The sequence below is a fragment of the Hemiscyllium ocellatum genome, chromosome 26, assembly GCF_020745735.1.
Source record: "Hemiscyllium ocellatum isolate sHemOce1 chromosome 26, sHemOce1.pat.X.cur, whole genome shotgun sequence".
Taxonomy (NCBI): domain Eukaryota; kingdom Metazoa; phylum Chordata; class Chondrichthyes; order Orectolobiformes; family Hemiscylliidae; genus Hemiscyllium; species Hemiscyllium ocellatum.
This window is the reverse complement of record NC_083426.1, coordinates 46,958,518-46,971,477: the sequence shown is the minus strand read 5'-3', so window position 1 is coordinate 46,971,477 and position 12,960 is coordinate 46,958,518.

Below are 12,960 nucleotides of genomic sequence, written 5' to 3'. Positions count from 1 at the left end.
CTATCTACCTGCGACTCCACTTTCAAGGAGCTAAGAACCTTCACTCCAAGGTCTCTTTGTTCAGCAACAGGACCTTACCATGAAGTGTATAAGTCCTGCTAAGATTTGCTTTCCCAAAATGCAGCACCTCATATTTATCTGAATTAAACTCCATCTGCCAATTCTCAGCCCATTGGCCCATCTGGTCCAGATCCTGTTGTAATCTGAGGTAACCCTCTTCGCTGTCCACTACACCTCCAATTTTGGTGTCATCTGCAAACTTACTAACTGTATCTCTTATGCTCGCATCCAAATCATTTACATAAATGACAAAAAGTAGAGGATCCAGCACCAATCCTTGTACTCCATTGGTCACAGACTTCCAGTCTGAAAAACAATCCTCCACCACCACCCTTTGCCTTCTACCTTTGAGCCAGTTCTGTATCCAAATGGCTGGTACTCCCTGTATTCCATGCAATATCACTTGCCATCTAGGGTTCCCTATTTCTGCCAACCTTGCCCATCACCTTCACAAGATCATATAGACCTTGAACGTTAGCTATCTCATTTCTAAAGGCCTCCTACTTGCCGGAGGTCCCTTTCCCTGGAAACAAACTACTCCAATCAACCCCTGCGAGCTCCTGTCTAATTCCATCAAAATTCACCTTGCCCCAAATTTGGAACTTGTCCCTCACTATAATTATTTTAAAATTAATAGAACTATGGTCACTGGTCCCAAAGTGCTTCCCCACTGTCACTTCATTCCCTTGTCCTGCCCTATTTCCCAAGAGAAGGTCGAGTTTTGCCCTTTCCCAAGTAGGACCCTCCATACACTGCTTGAGGAAACTTTCCTGAACGCACTTAACAAATTCCACCCCATCTTAGCCCTTCATGCTCTGGCAGTTCCAGTCTATGTTATGAACATTAAAATCCCTGACTGTGACAACCCTGTTGCTCCTGCAAGTCTCCCCTGTCTCCCTGCATATTTATTCCTATAATTCTTGTTGACCACTTGGAGGCCTTTAGTACAACCCTGATAATGTCACCATCCCCATCTTATTTCTTAGCCGCACCCACAAAGCCTCACTGGACAATCCTTCAGTTACTTCATCTGATTACTGCTGTGATACTTGCCTGAACCAAAAATGAAACTCCCTCCTTTAACCACCTCTGTCCCACCTAAAGCACCTGTACCGTAGCACATTAAGCTGCCAGTCCTGTCCCTCCCTTAGCCATGTTTCTGTAATGGCTATAATATCCCAGTCCCACGTACCTATCCGCGTCAGAGTTCATTGGCCTTACCTTTCAGCACTCTTGCATTGAAGCAGATGCAGTTTAGTCTAACAGGCATTCCTTGTTTCCGGTCGTGTTCCAGCCTGACCTATTTCTTCAACTTACTATTTCTGATTACAGTCTAACCTTCCAGCCTTGCATTTGCCTCCCTGTTGCTGAGGATCCCACTCCCCTGCCAATCTAGTTTAAACCCTCCCTTGCAGAATTAGCAAACCCAGCTGCCAAGATATTGGTCCCCCTCCAGTTCAGGTGCAACCTCTCCCTCTTGAACAGATCACCTCTGCCCCAGAAAAGACCCCAATGATCTAAAAATCTGAATCCCTGCCCCCACCACCAATCCTTTATCCACGCATTCACCAGCCAAATCCTCCTGTTTTTACCCTCACTAGTATGTGGCACTGGAAGTAATCTGGAGAGTAATCCAGACAAGGTCCTGGTTTTTAACATTTTTCCTAGCTGTCTGTGACCACTCCTAAGAACCTTATCCCTGTTTCTACCAACATCATTTGTGTCAACGTGTACAATGACTTCTGGCTGCTCACCCTCCCACTTTGAGAATGTTCTGCAGCCGCTCAGAGACATCCTAAACCCTGGGACCTGGGTGGCAACACACCACCCTCAATTCCTGTTTCCAGTCACAGAATCTCCTATCTGTCCCCTAACTATTGAGTCTTCTACCATGAAGGCTCTGTTGACCTTTACCCTAACCCACTGTGCCCCAGAGCCAACCATAGTGCCACCAACCTTGCAGGAACTCTGGCAAGTGCTCAGATAGTTAACTTTATTGCAATGTGAGGTGAAGGTGTTTGCTCACAATAATTGTTCTGTGAGTTTACTTTTGCTACTTCAGAGGTTTGTGTTTCTGAACCCCACATTGTGCCCAGGATCATTCAAACCAGCATAACCAGCCACTTGCTGCCATATTGTCTCAAACCTTAGGTGAAGTGCAGGGGGACCAGCAGCATTCTCCTCACAAACTTGATGATACAAAAAGGAAAGTAAGGATGAGAAGAGGGATGGCATGGTGGCTCAGTGGTTAGCACTGCTGCCTCACGGCACCAGTGGACCTGGGTTCAATTCCAGCCTCGGGCGACTGCCTATGTGGAATCTGTACATTCTCCTTATGTCTGCGTGGGTTTCCTCCCACAATCCAAAAATGTGCAGGTTAGATGAATTGGTTAGATGAATTATCATCTATGATAAATTGCCCAAGTGTTCAGGGATGTGTAAATTAGGTGTGTTAGTCAGGGGAAATGTAGAACAATAAGGTAGGGGAATGGGTCTGGATGGGTTACTCTGTTTGAAGGGTCGGTGTGGACTTGTTGGGCCAAATGGCCTGTTTCCACACTGTAGGGTTTCTATGATTCTGTGAATGCAGCTTGCAGGAGGTGATTCCCACAATACAGGGTGTTTAAAGCAGAGGACCATCTTCCTCAAACTGTCTGAATGTCAGTGTCTCAGGAAGTGGAGAATCTCATATCAGGTTGTGACAGGGAATTTGCAAGGTTCTCAAAGGCTTGTTGCCAAATGACCCTGGCAGATTGTTTTTAACAACTATCGACCTCAATGTCATTGCTATAAAAAACAAGAGTGCTGGAAAAACTCAACAGCTCTGGGAGCATCTGTGGAGAGAGAAGCAGAAGTAGTGTTTTTGAGTTTGATATGCTTCAGAACAGAAGGGAGTTTGAGAAAGATGGATTCTATGTTGTTGCCAAAGTAAGAGGAGACATAAGTGGAATAAATAATAAGGATGCCCTCAGCAAAAGACAAAGTCAGTGCCAATGTAGACACAGAAGGTAGAGATGCAACGCAGGTAGCTGGAAATGGTGAAAGTAGGTTGGCTTTGCTGAGAGAATTCATATACATTTTGCCACCACTGATGGTTTGAGGCCATCTCAATGCTGTAAAGCATTGTTGTCTGTTTGACTCCAGTAAACCATCAGGTTTTGGATAATGTTGGACCAATCTTTATACAGTTTTATAAGCACACTAAATTACATATTACAAATATGAATCACCTCACCACAGTTCCAGTCAATTTCTTTTTGAAAGTTATTTAATATATGAAACCATCACAGGATCGCCTTGTTCACAAATTTAAGAAGCAATTAACATGCACTACCCACTATGGACAATGTGACAACACCAAAAATAATGAAAAGTGACAAACGATGCAGGGAATTAAATTACATTTGAGTTGGAAATAATACACTGCAGTCCCTGCAATGTCCACCTCTCCGGTTCTTTTTAATTTTTAACTTTTATTTATAAAACCAACAATTACCAAACAATGCCCATTGGGGTACTGCAATACAAGGGTAGGGAGAGAGGAATGAGTTTAAATTGACATAGGGCTGGAGGGGTAAATAATACAATCAACCCCCCTGCTGCCCATCTCTCTTGAGAAGCATTGAGGGAACTGGTGATCTTTCCTAAATAATCTGTTCAGGGATATATGACATGGCTCTAGAACAGGTGAGACTTGAACACAGGCATCCTGATCCGGAGGCAGGGACATCCCTATGGGTACCATAGTGCCCTATATATTGGTTTGGAACCTGCTGAGAGATGGTACTATGCACCTCTAGAGCAGGTGGGGTCTGAATATCTTCTGGTCGAATAAACAGTGCAACCTTCAGGCTCTGGAGCCCAGGAGCTCAGGGCACACACGCTCCATCTCATTTTCCCTTTTTCTTTCTCGTTTCCCTTTTTCACTTACCTTCTTGTGAAGAGCTCAGATGGCACCAGTGACAGCGAGGTGCCCAGCGCTTCAGAAGGCAGTCTGTTTTCCCAGCAGTGGCTGCAGCACGTTTGGACCCAGTGTCTGGTGCAGGAGCTGGCAGCATCAGCAGAGGCTATTTCAGCGTGGTGAGGAGGGGGTGGTGGGGCCAAATAGGCGCCAGGCAACTTCAACAGTAGCTTCATTGCCGGGATCAGCAGAGCACCAACACTGATGGAGGCAAGATAGTGCAGAAGACTTGTGACACAGTTCCAGCTGCAGTGGCTTGCTGAAGGGACTCAAAGTGGGCCAACTGCTTTGTGTCGGTGTTGGACTCAGTGTCGGGGGCAAGAACCTATACCCAGGCCCATGGCTAAGGCACTTAAGAACACACAACTGAATACTTTTTTCCCCCGTCCAAATCATCTGAGTTTTTTAATGTATTTATTAACCAGCAGTCGTAAATCACCCGAGCTTTTCAATTCATTAATTTATATGCAAAGCCTGTTAAGAGGAATGCAAAGCTTCAAAGGCGAGGGTGAGATAGGGATGGGGGAGGAGGCGTTATGAACCAGACCAAACCCCCTCAAAACATATCAAGGAGATGGCCTGGACTGTAACTTTTATCTTATTTAAGATAAGGTGCAGCGTTCCAGATGTGATTTGATTGCTCAAATTACTAGGCTTTAAGCAAGTCACAATTTATTCTTCCACTGCAAATCTTCTCAAGAACTCTTCCACTATTGTTAAAATACACAAAAAAAATTGGCACAACTTTAATTCTATTTAAATACTTAACAAAACAATATATATTTTAATTTCTACTCATTAACTGTTCCAATAAAGTACCATCCCATAATCATATCCATGATAAAGGTAAATTAAGCAAAACAGATACTTGTTATCTCCTCTAATCCAGGAGAAAAGAAAACTGACAGAATGAATCGAGCAGCAGAGAGAGAACTCAAACCTTTGCAGTAGCAGAGAGAGAGCTGCATCTAGTAGCTTCAACTCCCAAACCCCCAACTTCAACAATTGAAAGCAAAACCAAAAACCCTGGGACCAAAAGAGAAAATGCTGGAAAATCTCGGTTAGACTCAGCCCTTTTCTCTCCTTACAGATGCTGCCAGACCTGCTGAGATTTTCCAGCATTTTCTCTTTTTGTTTCAGATTCCAGCATCTGCAGTAATTTGCTTTTACCCAAAAACCCTGGAGCTGTGTGAGCCTGACTCCATCCATTCATGCTTCTTTTGTTTAATTTTAAAAAGGCCCAAACCTATTTACTCTATTTTCCATGGAGCAGACACTTCGGGACCAGGTTTACAATATCAAGACAAATCCCTCTTAAATGTACATAGTGTCACAGGGGCTAAGTCAAAATGCAGTTAGAAGATAGCACTCCACTCCTTGTGGTGCCCACCTCTCTTTAAAGACATTGATACTGTCGGTGGATGATGTGTGCTCCCTCTTTGAGGTCACCCAGCCAAGAACATAGCCCAGGGGAGGCGCAGCTTCTCAACAGATATGAGCCCCTCCACAGCCTGCTGCCTAGACTTGCAGTTCCTTTCTATTTTTCATTATTTTTTATAAGTTAATGCCCACCATCTGCATCCAATTAACACAATTTACAAATTAATGAACAACTAACTTTGACTCCACACGTAACAATTAAAGCAATTCTGGATTATCAAGAATCTTTGTGATTAATGTTATGGAACATAGGTTGACTCCCCCTTCCCCCCCCCCAACTCTGAGAAATAAAACCGAAACACCCAAAGGGGATCACCCTGCCTTATAATCTGTAAGAAGAGGGTGAGAAGTGGGGTAAGCTGTTTTCAGCGACTTCTAGTGGTTAAATAAAATAAATCTTTCCCACTCACTTTAAAATCAACAAGTAACTATCTAATTATCCAACTCTAACAGTGAACAAATTAGCTAAACTATTAACAAACCCAACAAATCCATGAGGGGCATGGATAGGGTAAATAGACAAGGTATTTTTCCTGGGGTGTGGGAGTCTAGAACTAGAGGGCATGGGTTTAGGATGAGAGGGATATGGGCCAAGTGCTGGAAGTTTGGACTAGATTAGGTTAGGATATCTGATCAGCATGGATGAGTTGGACCGAAGGGTCTGTTTCTGTGCTGTACAGCTCTATGACTCTAAATCCCTTCTAACTACCAACAATTCTGGAATAAATCAAGATTCAAATGGTATGCTATTCCAATAAATAAAAGTCCCACTCATATAACAAAAAATAGAATTTAATCTCTTGAAATTACAGCCAGGTTACATCTTCTAGAATGTTCTACACCTCCTCCCACTAAGTTTTCTACCATTCCATCTTTTCCTCTGATTTTTCTGTCAGAAATGCCTCCTTCTTTGGTGTTCTTTACTCAGGAATTTAGATGGTGCTTTCTCGAATACACAGGTGACTGTGAAAGCCAATTTCAAGAGAGAGAGAGAGAGAGAGAGAGAGAGAGCTGAGGCTGTTAGCTCTGACAAATGGCAGTTATCTCTGGGGCTCTGTCCAATTGCTCCCTTCTTTAATACTCATGATGAGATAGCGATTTCTTACATTATGATTGGTCCTATGTTGTCAAAAGCATCACATTTAAATTTAACAGGATTTTGTCAGCTAAGGATCTGATTTAAATTGATTGGCAACATTTAAAATCCTGATGAAGGGCTTTTGCCCAAAACATTAACTCTCCTGCTCCTCAGATGCTGCATGACCTGCTGCGCTTTTCCAGCGCAACACTTTTTGACTCTAAATTTAAAACCTGTTGTCTTGATAAAACTGCTGCTTAACCTTTTGATGAAAAATGTTTCAGTTCAGGTGTTTTCTGTGCACCTGCAAACTTGAGATCTGCTGTTCACAGACATCTGTTTTTACATCTAATCACAGAAAAAAATATTATCTTTTAAAGGGACCACACAATGCTTTCCATATTTTACAATTTTACACCGCAACACGACTTATATGTGTGAAACACATACACTGCTCCCATGTGGAGCTGATGTCATCAAGGATCCCAGGCAGCTGTGATATACTTTCATCCTGTCCCAGAGCACCAGCCTTGACTGGGTCACACTTCAAAGCAGACTAAAAGGCTGGCAGTTTGGAGCCAAAAGACACCAGATTAACATATGGCTAATGGCACCCATGTGTAACCCAATCGATGAGACCCAGCAGAGACACATATACCAACAAGAAGAGTAATGTAGTATTCCAAAGGTGTGTTGAAAATAATAGTTTAGGTCCCTAGATCAGGTGATCCCCTACAATATGCACTAGCCTGAGCATTCTGCATGTGGTCTGCTGCACTCTGCACAACATTGCAGAGCAATGAGGGTTTCACTCATCAGAAGGAGCACACTGCTGCTTAAGACTCTCTCATAATGTTGTAAATCAGATTTTGTCAGTGTACCATTAATACATAAGATTTTGTACCTAGGTATCTTTGTATCTAGCTTCATAAGGACTGTAATGCTAATCTTTTACTTTTATCTCTTCATTTTCCTAATTTGTTCTTAAGATTTTGTACCTACGTATCACAGGGAGAACAGTAGAAGTAGAAGACAGAAGGTGGTGGTGGAGGATTGTTTTTCAGACTGGAGGTCTGTAACCAGTGGAGTGCCACAAGGGTCTGTGCTGGGCCCTCTACCTTTTGTCATTTATGTAAATGATTTGGATGTGAGCATTGGAGGTATAGTAAGTAAGTTTGCAGATGATACCAAAATTGGAGGTGTAGTGGACAGCAAAGAAGGTTACCTCAGAATACAACAGGATCTTGATCATATGGACCAATGGGCTAAGAGTGGCAGATGGAGTTTAATTCAGATAAATGCAAGGTCCTGCATTTTGGGAACCCAAATCTTAGCAGGACTTATACACTTCATGGTAAGGAACTAGGGAGTGTTGCTGAACAAAGAGACCTTGGAATGCAGGTTCATAGTTCCTTGAAAGTAGACACAGGTAGATAGGATAGTGAAGAAGGCGTTTGGTAAGCTTTCCTTTATTGGTCAGAGTATTGAGTACAGGAGTTGGGAGGTCATGTTGCGGCTGTACAGGACATTGGTTAGGCCACTTTTGAAATATTGTGTGCAATTCTGGTCTCCTTCCTATTGGAAGGATGTTGTGAAACTTCAGAAAAGATTTACAAGGATGTAACCAGGCTTGGAGGATTTGAGCTATAGGGAGAGGCTGAATAGGCTGGGGCTGTATTCCCTGGAGTGTCGGAGGCTGAGAGGTGACCTTATAGAGGTTTATAAAATCATGAGGGACATGAACAGGATAAATAGACAAAATCTTTTCCCTGGGGTGGGGGAGTCCAGAACTGGAGGGCATTGGTTTATGGTGAGAGGGGAAAGATATAAAAGCGACCTAAGGGGCAACTTTTTCACTCAGAGGGTGGTGTGTCTGAGGAGATGGTGGAGTCTGGTACAATTACAGCATTTAAAAGTAATCTGGATGGGTATATGAATAGGAAGAGTTTGGAGGGATATGGGCCAAGTGCTGGTAAATGGGACTAGATTTGGTGAAGATATCTGGTCGGCATGGATGAGTTGGACAGAAGGGTCTCTTTCTGTGCTGTGCGTCTCTATGACTCTATGAGATGGTGCCGGAAATGGTGACTTTCTATCCTTTTGCTGTACTTATGTATTCCTGTACTTTAGTACATGTGACAATAAACTTAATTCTAAGGCTAAGCTAGCAACCCCAATTTACAGCTGCAACCCCCCAACACAAAGCAGTCCAGCAATCAACAAGCAGCCTTCTCATCACCATTCATTGCTCAGTGGCTAGCAAGCTAAAAGGCGATGAATAATCTAACATACCCATCACCACTGGGTGATAGAGAGGATAGCTTTGAGCACTGACACAAATAGTGGATATTTTCTTTCTTACAAAAGATGCTTTTTTCAGTTATTTCCCCCTCTTCTCTTTCGGAGTCTTCACCCATATCACCAGTCTACTCTAGAATAACTGAAGGGAACCGTCGAAGGGAACCTGTATGTAGAAGGAGTGAAAGGACAAGAGCTAGAATGTCACCTCTTTCTCTTCACAGATGCTGAGTGATTCCAACCTTTTCTGATGTGATGCTAGGGATTATTACCATACTATCAGTGTCTGGAAAGATAGCAAAACGTTTCACCAAAGGGATCTTCTAGGCATTGACTTACCTCTTCAAGTTCTCCTCTGGTCTGTCCATAAAGTTGATTAAAGTCTTGATCTTTGTTCAATTTCCTTCATAAGACATCTTGGGAAAATTCAGTACATTAAATAGGTCCAAGTTGTTGTTATCATTATTGGGAAGAAGAAGGACAGGGTTGTCTGTGATGGCTGCTGTGATACAATAGCCTCCTTATGTTCATATCTACGGATGAGCAATGGGTGAGTGAGCAAGGTCATGGGAGGTAACTGATTGTTTGGGCATTTATCTGAGATATTCAAGGAGAAGAAACACAAATTGGAATAAAAGGCCAAGGAGATCACAAGATAAAGGAGACCATTCGCTCCATCCCATTATAGCTAGCAATGACGAGTTGTTGTTGTAATCCATCCACCTTGTGAAATCATGCAGAATCTAATTCTTTCATAAATTATATGTATCTCATGCTCTACCCAAAAATGTATTCCTTTTGTCAACAACTCTATTTGAAGAATTACATGTTAGCATTTTTATTTAGCATGTATTTGCCTTCCTTTGTTTGCCTTTGCAACTTAATTTAAACTAACATCTGTATTTTGTATCTCCCAAGAAAGTCACTTCTCAGACACCACCTTTTCCAGCTCAAACACACATGTTCACAAACACACACATACACACACGTGCATAAACATGCACTCTCTCAGGCCTGTACACCCACACGCATATACTTATGACACACATGCACATAGGTACATATGTTCATGTTAGTCCGAGCACTCATGCAAATTTTAGAAAGATAATTTCAATATGTGATAGATTTCCCCATCTTTAGCCAATTGCACTGCAGCCTCAGCTGAGATTAATTGAACATTTGATCTTGCTGGAGAGTATGGTGTACACACAGTGGAATGCCATCTCCTGCCTTGGAAAGAGCAGGAATAATGACCTCATGTAGAGAGAATAAAGTATTGGAACCTTTTTGCACTGCTAGGATTATAAATCAATAAATGAACCCTGCTATCAGTTTCCATTACTGGCCCCTACAGAAACTGTTTCTTGAAGCTTGTGTCAGACAATACACTATACAACAAAATGTAACTCACTGCAGATATTACAGGCCAGAACTGAAAGCCAGGTCAGGCAGCGTATCTGGATTGAGGAACGTAAGTCTAACCTGTCAGTTTATTTTTTATTCTTTCATGAAATGTCGGCATTGTTGGCTAGATCAGCATTTTCAGGCTAATCATAGTTGCCCAGAGAGCAGTTAATGGTCAATCATACTGCTGTGGGTCTGGAGTCACATGTAGGTCAATTCAGGTAAGTACAGCAGTGAACCACATGGGTTTTCCTGACAATTCACATTTGATTTGATTTATCATTGTCACATGTTCCTACGTACAGTGAAAAGTTTTGTTTCTGTACAGCAGAGCCACCCACGGTGCCATGAACTTGGCTACTGCTGCCTTCCCCTGTTGAGCCATCTCCTCCAACAGTATCCAAAACAGTATACCTGTTTTGGAGGGAAATGACTGCAGGGGACACCTGCACTGGCTTCCTGCTGTTTTTCTGCTTTTAGGTCACCCATTCCTTTTCTCCCTCAGCAATCCTAATCTGCGGTATGACCAATTCACTAAATGTGCTATCCATAACCTCCTCAGCATCGTGAGTCTATCCACAGCTCCAGAGCCATCACGCGGTCTAACAAGCTGCAGCCGGACACACTTCTTGCACGTGAAGGAGTTTGGGACATCAGCCACATTCCTGAGCTCCCACATTGAGCAAAAGCAACATAACACGGGTCATAGGGTGCTTGAACAGAGCAAGGAATATGGTTGCAAAGAACGTGCATAAAAAGTAAGATCAACATTAGATTTGAAATTTGAGTGGTCCATTCAGTCGTCTAATAACAGCAGCCGAGAAGTTTCTATTGAACTTGTGCTACACGTGTTTACGCTTCTGTAGCTTCTACCCGACGGGAGAAATTACAACCAGGGTGGAAGGGTTCTTTGGTGATGTTGGCTGCCTTTCTGAGGCATTCAGCAGTTGCCGTACTAAGCTGTGATGCACCCAGATGTTTTCTACGCTGCATCTATGAAAGTTCGTGTGGGTCCTTATGGACGTGCTGAATTTCCTCAGCCTCCTGTGCTTTCTTAATTGTCGCATCAACATGGGTGGTCCAGGACAGGTTGCTGGTGATTGTCACACCGGGGAACTTGACACTCTTGACCTTGTTGATGTAAATAGGGGTATGTCCTCCTCCTTATCATTAGATTCTTAATTCCAGATTATTATTGAGTTCAAATTCCCCATCTGCTGTGATGGGGTTCAAACCCAGGTCACCAGAATATTACTTACGCTGCTGGATGCTGGATTATTAGCCTAGTGATAATACCAATCGACCATCACCTCCATACCCCCTCCAAACACCTTTCACCAATATTTAATATTTGAGATCACTAATAGAAAGAAATAAAATTAAGTACCTTTCGCAAACTGATTAGAGTAATTTGCACAGTTTTGAAGGGTAGCCACTGTTATAACATGAGAAATACAGCAGCCAATTTGCAGATGACAAGAACCTGTTAACAACAATGAGGTGAATGACCAGATAATGTGTTATAGGGATGTTGGTGGATACTGTCCAGGACTGAAGGGAGAAATCTTCTTTATGTTCAACTAACAGGCCAATTGGGGCCTCAGCAATAAGACAGCATTGCTGTCAGGGCTACAATCCCAGAGCCAACTGCTTATACTCACTTCTCCAGGGTGGGACTCAGGGATAAGAGTGCTAGCAACTGAGCCATTACTGACCCTTGAGCTGAAAAAGAAATATTCACCTCTAGAAAATAGCATTTTAGAAAAGGACTAGCTGCATTCTAGTTTATAATGAAGATGGGAACACATAATTGTAGAATTATAGTAAGGAACCTTTGCAATGTTCAGCAAGATGAACCAATAAGCACCAAATTTAAATGGGTTGCCTGTGCTGGTATCCTCCAGCTCTGATTTCTTTGTAATGGTTTCTGCCAGTGTAGGCTGCTTCTGTTGTGCCCACTGGATCCTTCTGAGGATTATAATGTGAACACTGTTTAGTGTATTCATCCCCTGAATAAGTCAGCTTAATAATTAAAGAACCTCTAATGTAGGGGTCCCATCGGTAGCAGTGGCCTTATGGGGTTGAGGACAGTGTGAGACATGACTCACACTTGCCTCTTTAAAACCTCATCAAAATTCAATTCAAGGCCAGCACTTGGTATACTGAGTTTTGCTGGAGCTCTAGAATTCGAGACTTTCTGACTCCTTTATATCAGAAATCCTTTTTGCAGAATCTTTCCAAATGCTTTCTGTCACTGCAAAAACATTTAAAATGTTAAATTGTTCTCTAATTTTAGGGAACAGATTTATATCTCATCCTTTACTCACTGAATAGTAGTACATCAGTTCTCTACCCACCACATGTACAAAATAATTTCTCTTTTGTAAACTGGGTGATCAACACTGGCACTCATCACATACCTGTCTAAGTGAACTTTTCCAAATGACAAGACTCAATCTATATTCTGTACAAATTAATGATTTAATTGACTGCAATAACTTACTGTACTGGCCATTGTGCATTGCTCAAAGCAGACAGCACATTCTCATTAAAGAACAATTTACACTCAGACACAGGGGTGACTGAGTCATCAGGATCAGCTATTGGCTATTAAGTATTTGACAATTTTCTGGATTTTGCATGCAGCAGGAAGTGTGTCTGACATCTCAATCAAACTGCACATGAATCAGCTGAAAGCCTATTGATTTGCAAACAAAAC